This window comes from Watersipora subatra, chromosome 10 (assembly GCF_963576615.1).
Source record: "Watersipora subatra chromosome 10, tzWatSuba1.1, whole genome shotgun sequence".
Lineage (NCBI taxonomy): Eukaryota > Metazoa > Bryozoa > Gymnolaemata > Cheilostomatida > Watersiporidae > Watersipora > Watersipora subatra.
The window spans coordinates 41,903,612-41,917,522 of record NC_088717.1 but is presented as its reverse complement, the minus strand read 5'-3'; positions in this window follow the sequence as shown (position 1 = coordinate 41,917,522).

Sequence of the window (13,911 nt, the reverse complement as noted above, 5' to 3'; positions counted from 1 at the left end):
CTAATGAACCATGGGGTAAGAGATCAACTGCAAACTTGTATGACATAACAATGGGCTCTTATGACGGAGCAGAAAGCTGCCAACTTGTCGGAATCTTCATGCTACACCTTATTACTGAGAAGCTTGGCAAAAACTTTGGCTTATACCGAGACGATGGTCTAGGACTACTGAAAGATACTGCACGAAACATCGAGCGCACTAAAAAAGAACTATGTGAAATCTTCCGTAAACACAGCTTACGTATCACCATCGAAGCAAATAAGAAAGTAGTAAACTTCTTAGACGTAACTTTAAATCTTAACAACAACAGCTTCAAACCGTATAGTAAACCTAACAACACAACCACATATGTACACAAAGACTCAAATCATCCACCATCAATCATAAGAAACATACCTGAATCCGTCAACAATAGACTCACCAACATTTCGTCAAGCAAGCAACTCTTCGAGGAAACAAAAGCCCCATTTCAAAATGCACTTTCTAACAGTAAATACAACTTTTCTTTAAAATACCAGAGCAACAACCAAAACAAAGAAGCCAGTCAACACAGAAACAGGAAACGCCAAACAATATGGTACAACCCTCCATACAACAAAGCTGTTAACACCAAGATCGGTAAACAATTTTTCCAGATCCTGGAGAGTGAATTTCCACCAGAACACAAATTACACAAAATCTTCAACAAAAACTCCGTAAAACTAAGTTATAGCTGTGCTTCTAATATCAACCACATAATTAGCGGGCACAGTAAACAAGCACTATCACAACCAACCAACACCGACAGAAAATGCAATTGCAAAAATCGGGAAAATTGCCCTCTAAATGGAGAATGCCTTTCAAAATGCATAGTATATCAGGCAACCGTAGAGTCTGAAGAACGCGATGGGCAAGAGAAACAAACGTATGTAGGCCTCACCGAAACAACTTTTAAAACAAGACTAGCCAACCACAATACATCCTTTAAATATCCTACTAAAAGGCTACAAACAGAATTGGGTAAATACATATGGGACTTAAAAGACAAGAACATTCGCTATAATATAACCTGGAAGATCATCAAAAGAGCGCGATCTTACAACACATCAACACAATCTTGCCAGTTATGTCTATGGGAAAAGTACTTCATCATATTCGAACCGAAGTTAGCCAGCCTTAACACTAGAAGTGAGCTAATATCCACATGCCGGCATGCCAGAAAACATCTAATTAGCTCAATAACATAATTTGACTACATAATTTGCTGTATACTATAATATATATATATATCACACAATAGTATTAAGCCCTCAGCTTTATTAAGTAATTTTATAGCTTGTACATTATACATTTTAGTCATTCTACCTGAAGATTGCAACACGATTGCATGAAACTAATAGTAGTAATGATTTTAACCTGTAGTTTTTAATAAACTTCATACACAGCTCTAATTGACTCAATTATTGAGCACTTTACTTTACAGTGTAAACCACATATACTAAATATACTTATATATATATACATGTATATATACATATATAGTGTGTGCGTGCAAGCGTGTGTGTGTATATATACAGTGAAACATGGATAACTCGCCCTCGGATATAGCGAACACATGATTAACTCGAATGGATTTGCTTGGTCCGTTCCCACGCAATGATAAATGGCTCTATATAACTCGAACTCGACACTGTTAATTCGAACTGTTTTTTGCCCAACGACTACCAAAACGGTTGCTATCGCTTTAGAAAATCACTTTATTCCTAGCCATAGAGGTAAACCTCAACTTTTCGTAATTCATAAGGGTCGTTATTACCATCATCGGCAAAATATTTTTGTCAACGACTTTTCTAAAGGTTTGGTGAAATTTGATTTATACCAAACATCCGCGTAGCGATCGCCCTTCGGAAGCGAGGTAAAGTGAGGTAATCTTTGCATAAACTTCAAGAAAAATCGGCAAAATTGATCGTGGGTAAAACGCTCAAAAGAAAAAGATGTCTTATTTCTGAGCATTTCAACAAAGATCAAGTTTTGCCAATGTCAATCTAAAAAACGTCCTGGCAATAACATCACCTCAAACAACGAACCAATCTCAAGTGATAGAAAAATCTCTATACTTTTTGATAAAAACGTTTTAAACTTTACATTAGAAGCATTTAATTTGAAACAAGCCATTTGTGCTTTTGCTTTATATTATAGTTTGTATATGTACTGATGTCTTTTCTTTTGAGCATTTCAACGACGATCAAGTTTTGCCAATGTCAATCTAAAAAACGTCCTGGCAATAACATCACCTCAAACAACGAACCAATCTCAAGTGATAGAAAAATCTCTATACTTTTTGATAAAATCGTTTTGAACTTTACATTAGAAGCATTTAATTTGAAACAAACCATTTGTGCTTTTGATTTATATTATAGATTGTATATGTACATGTATCTACTAATAAATAAGTAAATACATGAACTTGTGACAGTGCTCTGATAACTTGAACGCTCTGATAATTCGAACACTTTTGCTCGGTCTTTTGAAGTTTGAGTTATCCGAGTTTCACTGTATATATATATATATATATATATATATATATATATAATGAATCAGGAACTGAAAACTTAAAACATTTTACTACTTAAAGTTTCATGGTTGTTACCATTCATCAGGTAAAATTAAAATGATCTCTTTAATGATTAAAATGATTAAATTAAAAGTAAATATATATATAGATATATATCATTTAGTAAACTTTCAAACTAAAAAGTCGGCAAAATTTTATTACTATTTAGTTTTGGACAGCTAGAACAACTTCACTCATCAGATAAAACTTGCCTAATAGCATATGCTCTATGTAGGTTTACATAATCAGATGGTAAAATGATTAGAAGGGATTACTGAGAATTAAATATGCAGCTTGTAAATATTGTATAAGTAATTGTTGTTAAGAACAATTTAAAACAAATTATTAACAGTTACAGTTTTTGCTATATACAGTGTAACCTCGGTTTTTGAACGACTCGCAGTTCGAACAAATCGGAGTCCGAACAAAAAATTCAAGCAATTCTTGCTTCGTAGTTTGAACAAAAATCGGGGTTCGAACGCCGGATGCTGAGCGGCGTTGACCGTGACCAACTGTTGTCGCCAAGAAAGGATGCCCCGACGTCTGAGATTAAACACATGTGTAGCAAATGGGCCGAGTTACAGAATTTCGGGGAACTCCACCACCCCGATAAAACTGCAGCCACAAGAGTCATCAATGACTTTAACGGCACTATCATGAACCACTTCCGAAAAGTGCTAAAAAGAAGGCAGAAGCAAGTGTTATTGGATAGATATTTTAAGAGAAAAGAACATCCTGTATCCTAAAAAATCCTATTCATAATTCTTTTCTTTATCCTTTTTTATTTTTACACGTTCATGTTAGCGTAATCTTTCGTATGGAAGATTACGATAGTAATTACATTACATTTTACGGGTTACATTTATGTTATTGTTATTTGTGTCTTTGCCATTTTGTTGTACAAATAAATGTATGTGTACTAACGAGGTAAACATTCAGGGTGTTGGAACGGATTAAAATGATTTACATTATTTGTAATGGGAAAAATGATTTCGGTGTTTGAACAACTCGGTGTTTGAACAACCTTCAGGAACGGATTATGGTCGAGAACCGAGGTTGCACTGTAATTAGGAAAAAGTTGTTCAAAGACACAATAGCTCAACAAAAACTTTGTAGACTGCCTACATTTAGAAAACGTTTTGCTTTTTTTGTTAAGGGATGATAAATGTGGTTTGTATACTATAAAAAAGTTTTCCCAAAAAAAAGCTTACAGCTCCCGGATATGTTATTAAAAAAGGGTGCAGTTCGTAAAATTTTCCATTCTATACTGAAATTAATGTTAACAGTAACTTCAGCACACATGTAGAATGAAAAATTATGTTACGTAAAGGAAGCTGCGTATACTGGTATTTGATTTATATATATATTTCTTAAAAAGGGAGACTTTACATATGTATAACATAGTAAGGTGTAAATTTGACAAGCTAAAATTGTGCAGACATATAAAATTCCTGAAAATCACAACCACACAAACTTGAAGCTTCATAATGACATCTAGTTAGAATTGAATTGTGAAATCCCAAGCGCTTTCACAATCAACGTAAAGTTGTTGATACGTACAGTCAAGGATCAAAGATCCTATTTGTATATACAAGACTGTGTTTCATAGTGTTAAAGAATATGGTAGCCTTCATACCCAATACTGGATGATAATTTTCACAGTGCCTTATTTATTATGAAACCACCACAAGCGTTACATACAAAAGGAACAAGATTATGTTTAAGCTACTGATGTTTGTACGGTAATTAAATTTTTTCAGCATTTATGGTATCTACAGAAGTACCACTAAACAGTAAAAATCCATGTTTGGATAAAACTCATATGCGAAATAAAGTTTTTTTGTCGAAGTTGTCTTCTCAATTAAACAAATGAAATTTAGAGTTGTCTCCTCTAGGTTTAAAAAGTTCATTTACATGTATATTAATGTTTACATAAAGCAATCAGTGCAAAAAATGTTACACCAGACACTATTACCCTATTTACTATAACAAGAGCCATGCCCTTCAATTCATCTGACATCTGAGCCATGTTTAGTTGTTTAGGATGAAAGATTGTTATGTGCAGGATTAGAACTCATGACATTAATATTAGCCATCCGACACTACTACCTTCGCTAATCATACTTTTTCCTGTTTTTTAAATTATTGTGCAGTCACTTATTCTCTGATATTTATCAGCACACCAGATGATCTCTAACAGCGTAGTAGACTGCCATTGTACTTGCTTTTGTTTTATGACTTGATTAACATAAAGCCCAAATTTAGATTTGCTTTTTTTGTCTGATCATACTGACTTTTGATTTTGACTGCTGTCTGTGAAATACTATTTGTAAGCTTATATGAAAAGCATTCAAAAAACTATACCATGTTAGTATTTTTAGCACCTTCATAAATAAGACTTACAATTGTTGTCTATAAGTTATTTTGAAAAGTTTGGTAGACACTATTAAAGGTTTGTAGGATAAATGGGAGTACCTGCAATGATTGACAGCAGAAAATGATTAACTTAAGTTCTTTAGAACTTGAAGAAATCAAGATTGATAAAGAGTCGTACCAACAATAATAACAACAATAATAAAAGTGGTAGGAACTGTTGGCATAACTAATAATAAGTTATCTTAAAGAACTTCCACAAAAGCAATTAGAATAAAAGCAGAGTAGTGATAATAAAAACCTATTACCCTGGCAGTCTAGTGAACTGTGAGAAATCATCAGATACTCTGTGCTTTATTAGCACAGAGAATAACTATTCATACAAATATTCTGCAATGTTGGTAGGCAGCCAACTTGTGCAAGTGTTAGCTCATTGGTCTAATGAGTTGAGTGTTGTGATTTGAAGTTTTGTTAGAAGCATTCTTTTATTCCACCCTCCAACACAAACACCGCTATTACTATACTACAAAAGACGCTCATAGCACTCCTTCCTGGAAAAGCATGCCACTGGGAATGGTATATTCTGGTACCGATTATATCGTTGCCCAATTGTTCATGAAATTTAGAAAAAAGGAGCCATTGTGGCTGAATGCCCTTGTTAACACCACCAATGATCCTTCTGGGATTTGAACCACTGACCTACTGATTATATGCCAGCCTGCTAAAAACTGAACCACAGCTGCTCCCACCATGTACATGCCTATGATGGTTTAGACTTTAATAACTGACCTACTGATTGTATACGCACTAACCACTGAACCACAGCTGTCCCCCATTATGCCCATGTCTATGATGGTTTAACTCAACCAGTTGATGGCGAGACAAAGTTTTGTCTCAGATATAATGACTGGCAGGTCTCATCATATCAGCTTACAAATGAAAACAGTGACATTGATTGCGCTATGTCTCCAATATGCTCATATACTATAATATTCAATTCTATTATGTTTGCTAGGATGATAATATAACAACGGAATAAAGGAATTAAATTAAGGCATGGATGGACTGTTTTATGATGACAAACTCACAAAGACATCAACATGCTGTGCACAATCAGTACCAGATTCATGCAAGTAATCATCCCTTACCAATATGTGTACATAGGAAGAATGCCACACCTATACGAGCATCTTTGTAGATCGTACAGTTCTTTTGTGACCCTCGAATCTGCTGTGAATTCAGAACTATCTCTGTTCAAGCTGAAACCTGAATAAAAACATGTGAAAGATAAAGAATTATAAACTATATATATATAAATTTCAAAGTTTGTGTGTAGTTCAATATGTTCAGCTACAGCTATTAAAATCTTGGAATTAAAATTTCTCATTCTGCTTGACTTGAACTCTCAAAGTTTGCAACTGCAGGTTTGTAATTCAATTATCTAACCACAAGTCTACAAAAGCTCCTACAATTCATTGCTCTTACTATACACTTTATACATCCAAGTTATGCAAACAAGCTTTTTCTTTCAATACACGTAATTTAATTTATTATCCCTTATTCTTTTTGTCTCATGGACTAACTTACCCTAAACCGTATAGACCTCTGATAATAAACATTGACCTCTGATAATAAACATTGACCTCCGATAATAAACATTGACCTTTGATAATAAGCATTGCCATCTGATAGAAAACATTGACCTCTGATAATAAACATTGACCTCCAATAATAAACATTGACCTTTGATAATAAGCATTGCCGTCTGATAGAAAACATTGACCTCTGATAATAAATATTGACCTCTGATAGTAAAGTTCATATCTATACAGTTATGCTCAACTATACAGTAGAACTTATTTACATGGTTTACAATTATTTTACTGGATTACTGGTTGAGGTAAAGGTACCTGACCAACATCATATGTTGTTGATATGTTGCTGACTAGTTATCGTTAGTCCATGTTACAAAGGAGCACACACATTGCCAATGCAACTTTTCCCTTACCTTTCTCTAGACCTGCTTTGATTGAAACTGACAGTAGAACATTTGTTGGGAATAATTCATAGCAAAGCATGGTGTCAGCTTTGCTCAAATCTATCGTAAAGCAATCTATTGTTATACATGTATAATACTAGTACGGTCGATGGTCCTGCCCACCGCAAGGATCATTTTATAGCTATGCACTCTATTTGTTTTTGTCAATTCTAGCGCAAAGCTATCTATTGTTATATACATGTAATATGAGTATGCTCGGCAGTCCCGCCCACCGTGAGAGATAATCTTGATTAAGGAGTATTTAGAGAATTATCAAGAGAATCATGAGGGTACTAAAGTAGTAAAATGATATTGTGTATGCCTTTGCATTTGGCACCTGGAGTTCAATTCCTGGACTGGAAATTTACTTTTATCGCTTTTACTGTTGTATAAAAATAAAAATATTTTTATTCAACTTATAATAACAGTTTCCTTTTTTGCTTTCAAACTTCATTATATGAGAAAAGTGTTTTGTGCAGTTCAAATAAATTGAGAGAAAAATTAAAATAACTGTAAAGGTGTTTAAATGTAAATGTGAAATAACTAGCTAGTAATGGCTAAATAAAGTCTGTTTTGCTATGATTACAATGAAAAATTATTTGTTGTACGGTTATATGATTTCAATTATGTGATATGTTATTATCTAATGCAAACCACCCCTGAATCAAATCATCCAACTTTTATACACGTACTGTACATGTTAAAAACTAGCAACAGTATATTATGTTAACCTTAGTAACTATAATTGCCTAGAGTAACTATAATGTATTTAGTGGCTATGATCAAAAAGGTGGCTGCGCAAAAAATGTAAGATTACAATGTACTATGTGCAGTACGTACCGTGGGAAGTTCTTAACTTCGGGACAGACACATAACCTAAACCTGTCTATGTTAGATTCAACTTACCGGTAAATGAATTTAGCTTTCTTAAAGCTAAGTTTTAGTATTTATTTTACTAAACTAACTTCAACTTTGTCATTGGCAAAGTTTTATCCCTTATCTGTTTTTGATTTCGTTTTTACTTTAACTCAAAACTTAGATCGTGAGCAAGCATCATATCTCTTTCAGACATTGTGAGAGGGATTTTAGCGAATAGCATATCGGCATCTTCGTTATTTTGCCGTAATCAGCACACTGAGCGGCAAACTTTAACTTCGCTAAAACCTTTTGTTGATCTTGTATGCCAGAAGGAGTTGAAAATATTTTTGTGCTCGTATGGCGGGGACGAAAAACATCGTATTCTACTTGATTATACAAAAAATCGTACAAAAGAGTCATCGTTATCCGAGGGCACACAGTTTAATAAGAAATGCACATAGTGTGTGCAATCATGAAAAAGATATACAGTATACGGTAAGAGCAATGGAACTGCTAAGAACGTCTTAGCCTTGTTGTTTGTAAACTAGAGATTTGAATGTCACGAGTTTAAACCCATTACGAAGGATTTTTGTTGTTAAAACTTTGCGGCTATTACCAGACAGACGAATGACAGATATACAGACAAACTTTGAGATTAATATATATAGATAGATTTCTATCACTCAGTCTAAATGATACATTTAAAGGCTTGATGTCTATACCCCAGCAACAGATAAAGTATTTACTGGATCAATATCAATAAATATGAACTGCTCATACTTGTATTGATAGTATTTTTGGTAGCGGGTCTATGGAGCAGAAGGACATGGCTACGTTGTATCACTCAAAAGCCTTTTATTACCAAAAAACTTACTCGTTTCAATAGAGTGTATTGATATATTACTAATATGTATAGGTAATACTTTTTAGCTAGGTTGTAGGTATAGCCCATGGCAACCATAATTTATGTAGGCAAAGAAGTTGTTAAACTAACAGGAATTCATACCATAAACTCATCACATTTGTTGATACGTTTAAAGCGTTACCAATGCTAAATGTGAGCAGAAGGACTGGTGAAATGAGAGCATTTTAGCTATTGAGCTTGAGCTACCTTTTACGTAAAATCTATAATGTGCTCAAGTTTGCATAAGTAAACTATATACCTTTTGTACAATATAACAAAAGACTGGAAACTTTATGTAAGTTGACCATGTGAATAATATTAGCACAATAGAAGTTATTATACTAAATAATTTGTATTGATGAGATAATTTACAGGTTATATGTTCTTTAGTATATCTTAATCAATGTCCTGCCAGGCCATTCATGTTCTATAAATATCAAAAGGTTGATGAATTTATCCCACGACTAAACACGAGCGAAGGGATTGGTTTGGGAGATGTATGATAAATGCACATGTGCACACAACTCCCGAAAAATTATCCATTAACGGCCGTCACCAAACCCTTGTAACGAAGTTATTTTAAATAGTTTGCTTGACAGAATTACCGTAGATCGCTAGAATTGGTAGTCGGTAGTAAGATGTTTACACAGCATTTAGAAGAAGCTAATATGACAAGTTTTTAATTTTTCTTGTTTGAGGCCATCAAGACATTGATAATAATGTATCTGTAGCTGGATTTGAAATTTTATTCTAGCCAACACGAGCAAATACAAGATAAAATATATGCCAATAGAGCCGCGTAGGACTAGACTTTTATCGCAATAGCCGATGTGAATACGAGAGATAGAGACAGGTTGTATCACGCTTTACATCATTTTGGGCAAGTATGGGCATGTTTTTTTGGCCTGAGCATTTCTACCGCGATCAATTTTTTTCAATTTTAATATTCAAATATCTTGACAATGAGATCGCCTAACACAACAAACAACATATCAACTGATAGACAAAGAAAAATACTTTCTTTTAAAATCAACTCAAATTTGACGCAACCATATCTTTAACTATAAATTTGCTAATTGAAATATGTCATAAATTTACTTTACTATGTTTTACTTGTCTGATTGTCTACTTTACTTTGAAAAACATTGACCTCTGATAATAAGCATTGCCGTCTGATAAAAAACATTGACCTCTGATAAAAAATATTGACCTCTGATAATAAGCATTGACCTCTGATAATATACATTAATCTCTGATAATAGATATTGACCTCTGATAATATACATTGACCTCTGATAACATACATTGACCTCTGATAATATACATTGACCTCTGATAGTAAAGTTCATATCTATACAGTTGTGCTAGAATATACAGTAAAATTTACTTACATAGTAAATTGGATTACTGCTTGAGGTAAAGGTACCTGACCTATATAATACGTTGTTACATGTAATATGTTGTTGATTAGCTATCATTAGTCCATGTTACGAAAAACACACACATTGTCAATGCAACCTTTGCCTTACCTTTCTCTAGACCTGCTGTGATTGAAACTCACAGAAGAACATTTACTGCGGGCATTTCATAGCTATGGACTATATTTGTTTTTGTCAATTCTAGCGCAAAGCTATCTATTGTTATATAATATGACTATGCTCGGCAGTCCCGCCCACCGTGAGAGATCATCTTGAGTAAGGAGTATTTAGAGAATTATCAAGGGAATTATGAGGGTACTAAAGTAGTAAAATGATATTGTGTATGCCTTTGCAATTGGCACCTGGGGTTCGATTCCTGGACTGGAAATTTACTTTTATCGCTTTTACTGTTGTATAGAAATAAAAATATTTTTATTCAACATATAACAACAGTTTCCTTTTTTGCTTTCAAACTTCATTATATGAGAAAAGTATTTTGTGCAGTTCAAATAAATTGAGAGAAAAATTAAAATAACTTTAATGGTGTTTAAATGTAAATGTGAAATAGTTAGCTAGTAATGGCTAAATAAAGTCTGTTTTGCTATGATTACAATAACAAATTATTTGTTGTACGGTTATATGATTTTAGTTTGTTTCACTGGCATTGCAAGGCAAAAATGTTTTATAGAGTGATATAGAAACCCATAGTAATTATTTAATGCAAACCACCCCTGAGTCAAATCATCCAACTTTTATATACGTACTGTACATGTTAAAAACTAGCAACAGTATATTATGTTAACCTTAGTAACTATAATTGCCTACAGTAACTATAATGTATTTAGTGGCTATGATCAAAAAGGTGGCTGCGCAAAAAATGTAAGATTACAATGTACTATGTGCAGTACGTACCGTGGGAAGTTCTTAACTTCGGGACAGACACATAACCTAAACCTGTCTATGTTAGATTCAACTTACCGGTAAATGAATTTAGCTTCCTTAAAGCTAAGTTTTTGTATTTATTTTACTAAACTACCTTCAACTTTGTCATTGGCGAAAATGTTATTACTTATCTGTTTTTGATTTCGTTTTTACTTTAACTCAAAACTTAGATCGTGAGCAAGCATCATATCTCTTTCAGACATTGTGAGAGGGATTTTAGCGAATAGCATATCGGCATCTTCGTTATTTTGCCGTAATCAGCACACTGAGCGGCAAATTTCGCTAAAACCTTTTGTTGATCTTGTATGCCAGAAGGAGTTGAAAATATTTTTGTGCTCGTATGGCGGGGACGACAAACATCGTATTCTACTTGATTATACAAAAAATCGTACAACAGAGTCATCGTTATCCGAGGGCACACAGTTTAATAAGAAATGCACATGGTGTGTGCAATCATGAAAAAGATATACAGTATACGGTAAGAGCAATGGAACTGCTAAGAACGTCTTAGCCTTGTTGTTTGTAAACTAGAGATTTGAATGTCACGAGTTTAAACCCATTACGAAGGATTTTTGTTGTTAAAACTTTACTGCTATTACCAGACATGCGAATGACAGATATACAGACAAACTTTGAGATTAATATATATAGATAGATTGCTATCACTCAGTCTAAATGATACATTTAAAGGCTTGATGTCTATACCCCAGCAACAGATAAAGTATTTACTGGATCAATATCAATAAATATGAACTGCTCATACTTGTATTGATAGTATTTTTGGTAGCGGGTCTATGGAGCAGAAGGACATGGCTACGTTGTATCACTCAAAAGCCTTTTATTACCAAAAAACTTAGTCGTTTCTATAGAGTGTATTGATATTTAACTAATATGTATAGGTAATACTATTTAGCTAGGCTGTAGGTACAACTCATGACAACCATAAATTATGTAGGCAAAGTAGTTGTTCAACTAACAGGAATCTATACCATAAACTCATCACATTTGTTGATACGTTTAAAGTGTTATCAACACTAAATGTGACTAGAAGGACTGATGAAATGAGAGGATGTTAACTGTTGAGCTTGAGCTACCTATTATGTAAAATCTATAATGTGCTCAAGTTTGCATAAGTAGACTATATACCTTTTGTACAATATAACAAAAGACTGGAAACTTTATGTAAGTTGACCATGCTAATAATATTAGCACAATAGAAGCTATAATACTAAAGAATTTGTATTGTTGAGATATTTTACAGGCGATATCATTCCTTAGTATATCTTAATCAATGTCCTGCCAGGCTATTGATAGAAATTCAGCAATGTCCTGTCAATTATTATGTTCTATCAATAACAAAAGACTGGAGAACTTACGATAATATTGTCACTAATATCAGCACAAAACTTTTAAACTTATTACGTTTGGTGATACGTTTAAAGCAGTACTAATAGAAATATTGAGTAGGTGAAATGAGAGCATGTTAGCTATTGAGCTTGAGTTACTTTCAATGTAAAATCTATAATGTGCTCAAGTTTGCATAAGTAAACTATATACCTTTTGTATAATATAACAAAAGACTGGAAACTTTATGTAAGTTGACCATGCTAATAATATTAGCACAATAGAAGCTATTATACTAAAGAATTGTATTGATGAGATATTTGGCAGGCGATATCGTTCTTTAGTATATCTTAATCAATGTCCAGCCAGGTCGTTCATGTTCTATAAATATCAAAAGGCTGATGAATTCATGCTAATAATGTTATTATTACCTGTACAAAAGGAGCTAATATACTGGCTTAACAATTCATAACTGCCACGAACAGCTTTCATCGTTTGTTTGCAGGTAAATCAAACACGTCGATTCCGAATTTGTACTCACGATAAAAGTTGGTCCACTAACTTTCAAAGTCATTTTTGTTTTTGAAGACTTTTTTACAGCAATTCAATATCGGTGTCGCAATCGACTCAACAAACCACAATACACAGTAAGTGAACAATATACACGTTGTGTGCAATAACAAAAAAATAAAAAACTCGACGTAAATCGATCAATGTGTTCAGATTTGCATCAGTAAGTAAACCATATAACCTCCCCATTGCGCACAATAATGGATGACTAGAAAAATCTAAGTCAATAGATTAAGTGAATAGTTACATTAGCCCAATAGAAGCTATTATACTAAAGAATATGTATTGATGAGATATTTTACCGGCGACATTGATCTTTAGTATAACTTAATCAATGTCTTCCAAGCTAACTTATATTCTATAAATAATGGAAGACTGATGAATTCATGCTAATCTATATATAAATTTTTCAAAGTTTGTCGTATGTGTATTTGTAAAATTGATTGTCTGGCTATAGCAATTATTTTAGCACTGCGCCCACACGTTACAAACACCCGATTAGGAAATTTCAATCTATGGCGTTATCATATTTGATATATCATAACCACATGCTGATCATTTTAGCAAAGCGACCTCACATTACGAAGCTGCGAGGAAGAAATATTTTGGGGCTTATGTATATGCAGCCTGATGCTTCTTCGTCTTTATTTCGTTAAGGCTAATTTGTTCAGCCCTACGATATTGACAATAATTTATTTACGAACTTAAAATTTGGCGAATTGTGTACTGATTATATATGTTATCAAGAGATTCAGTTGCTCGCAATGGTGAATTTTGCGTAATTCGTTACGGTAAAACACTTTCGCAAACATAATATTATTTAATGATAAAATTTCAGCGAAATGACGTTTTTATTGATACACCCCATAAA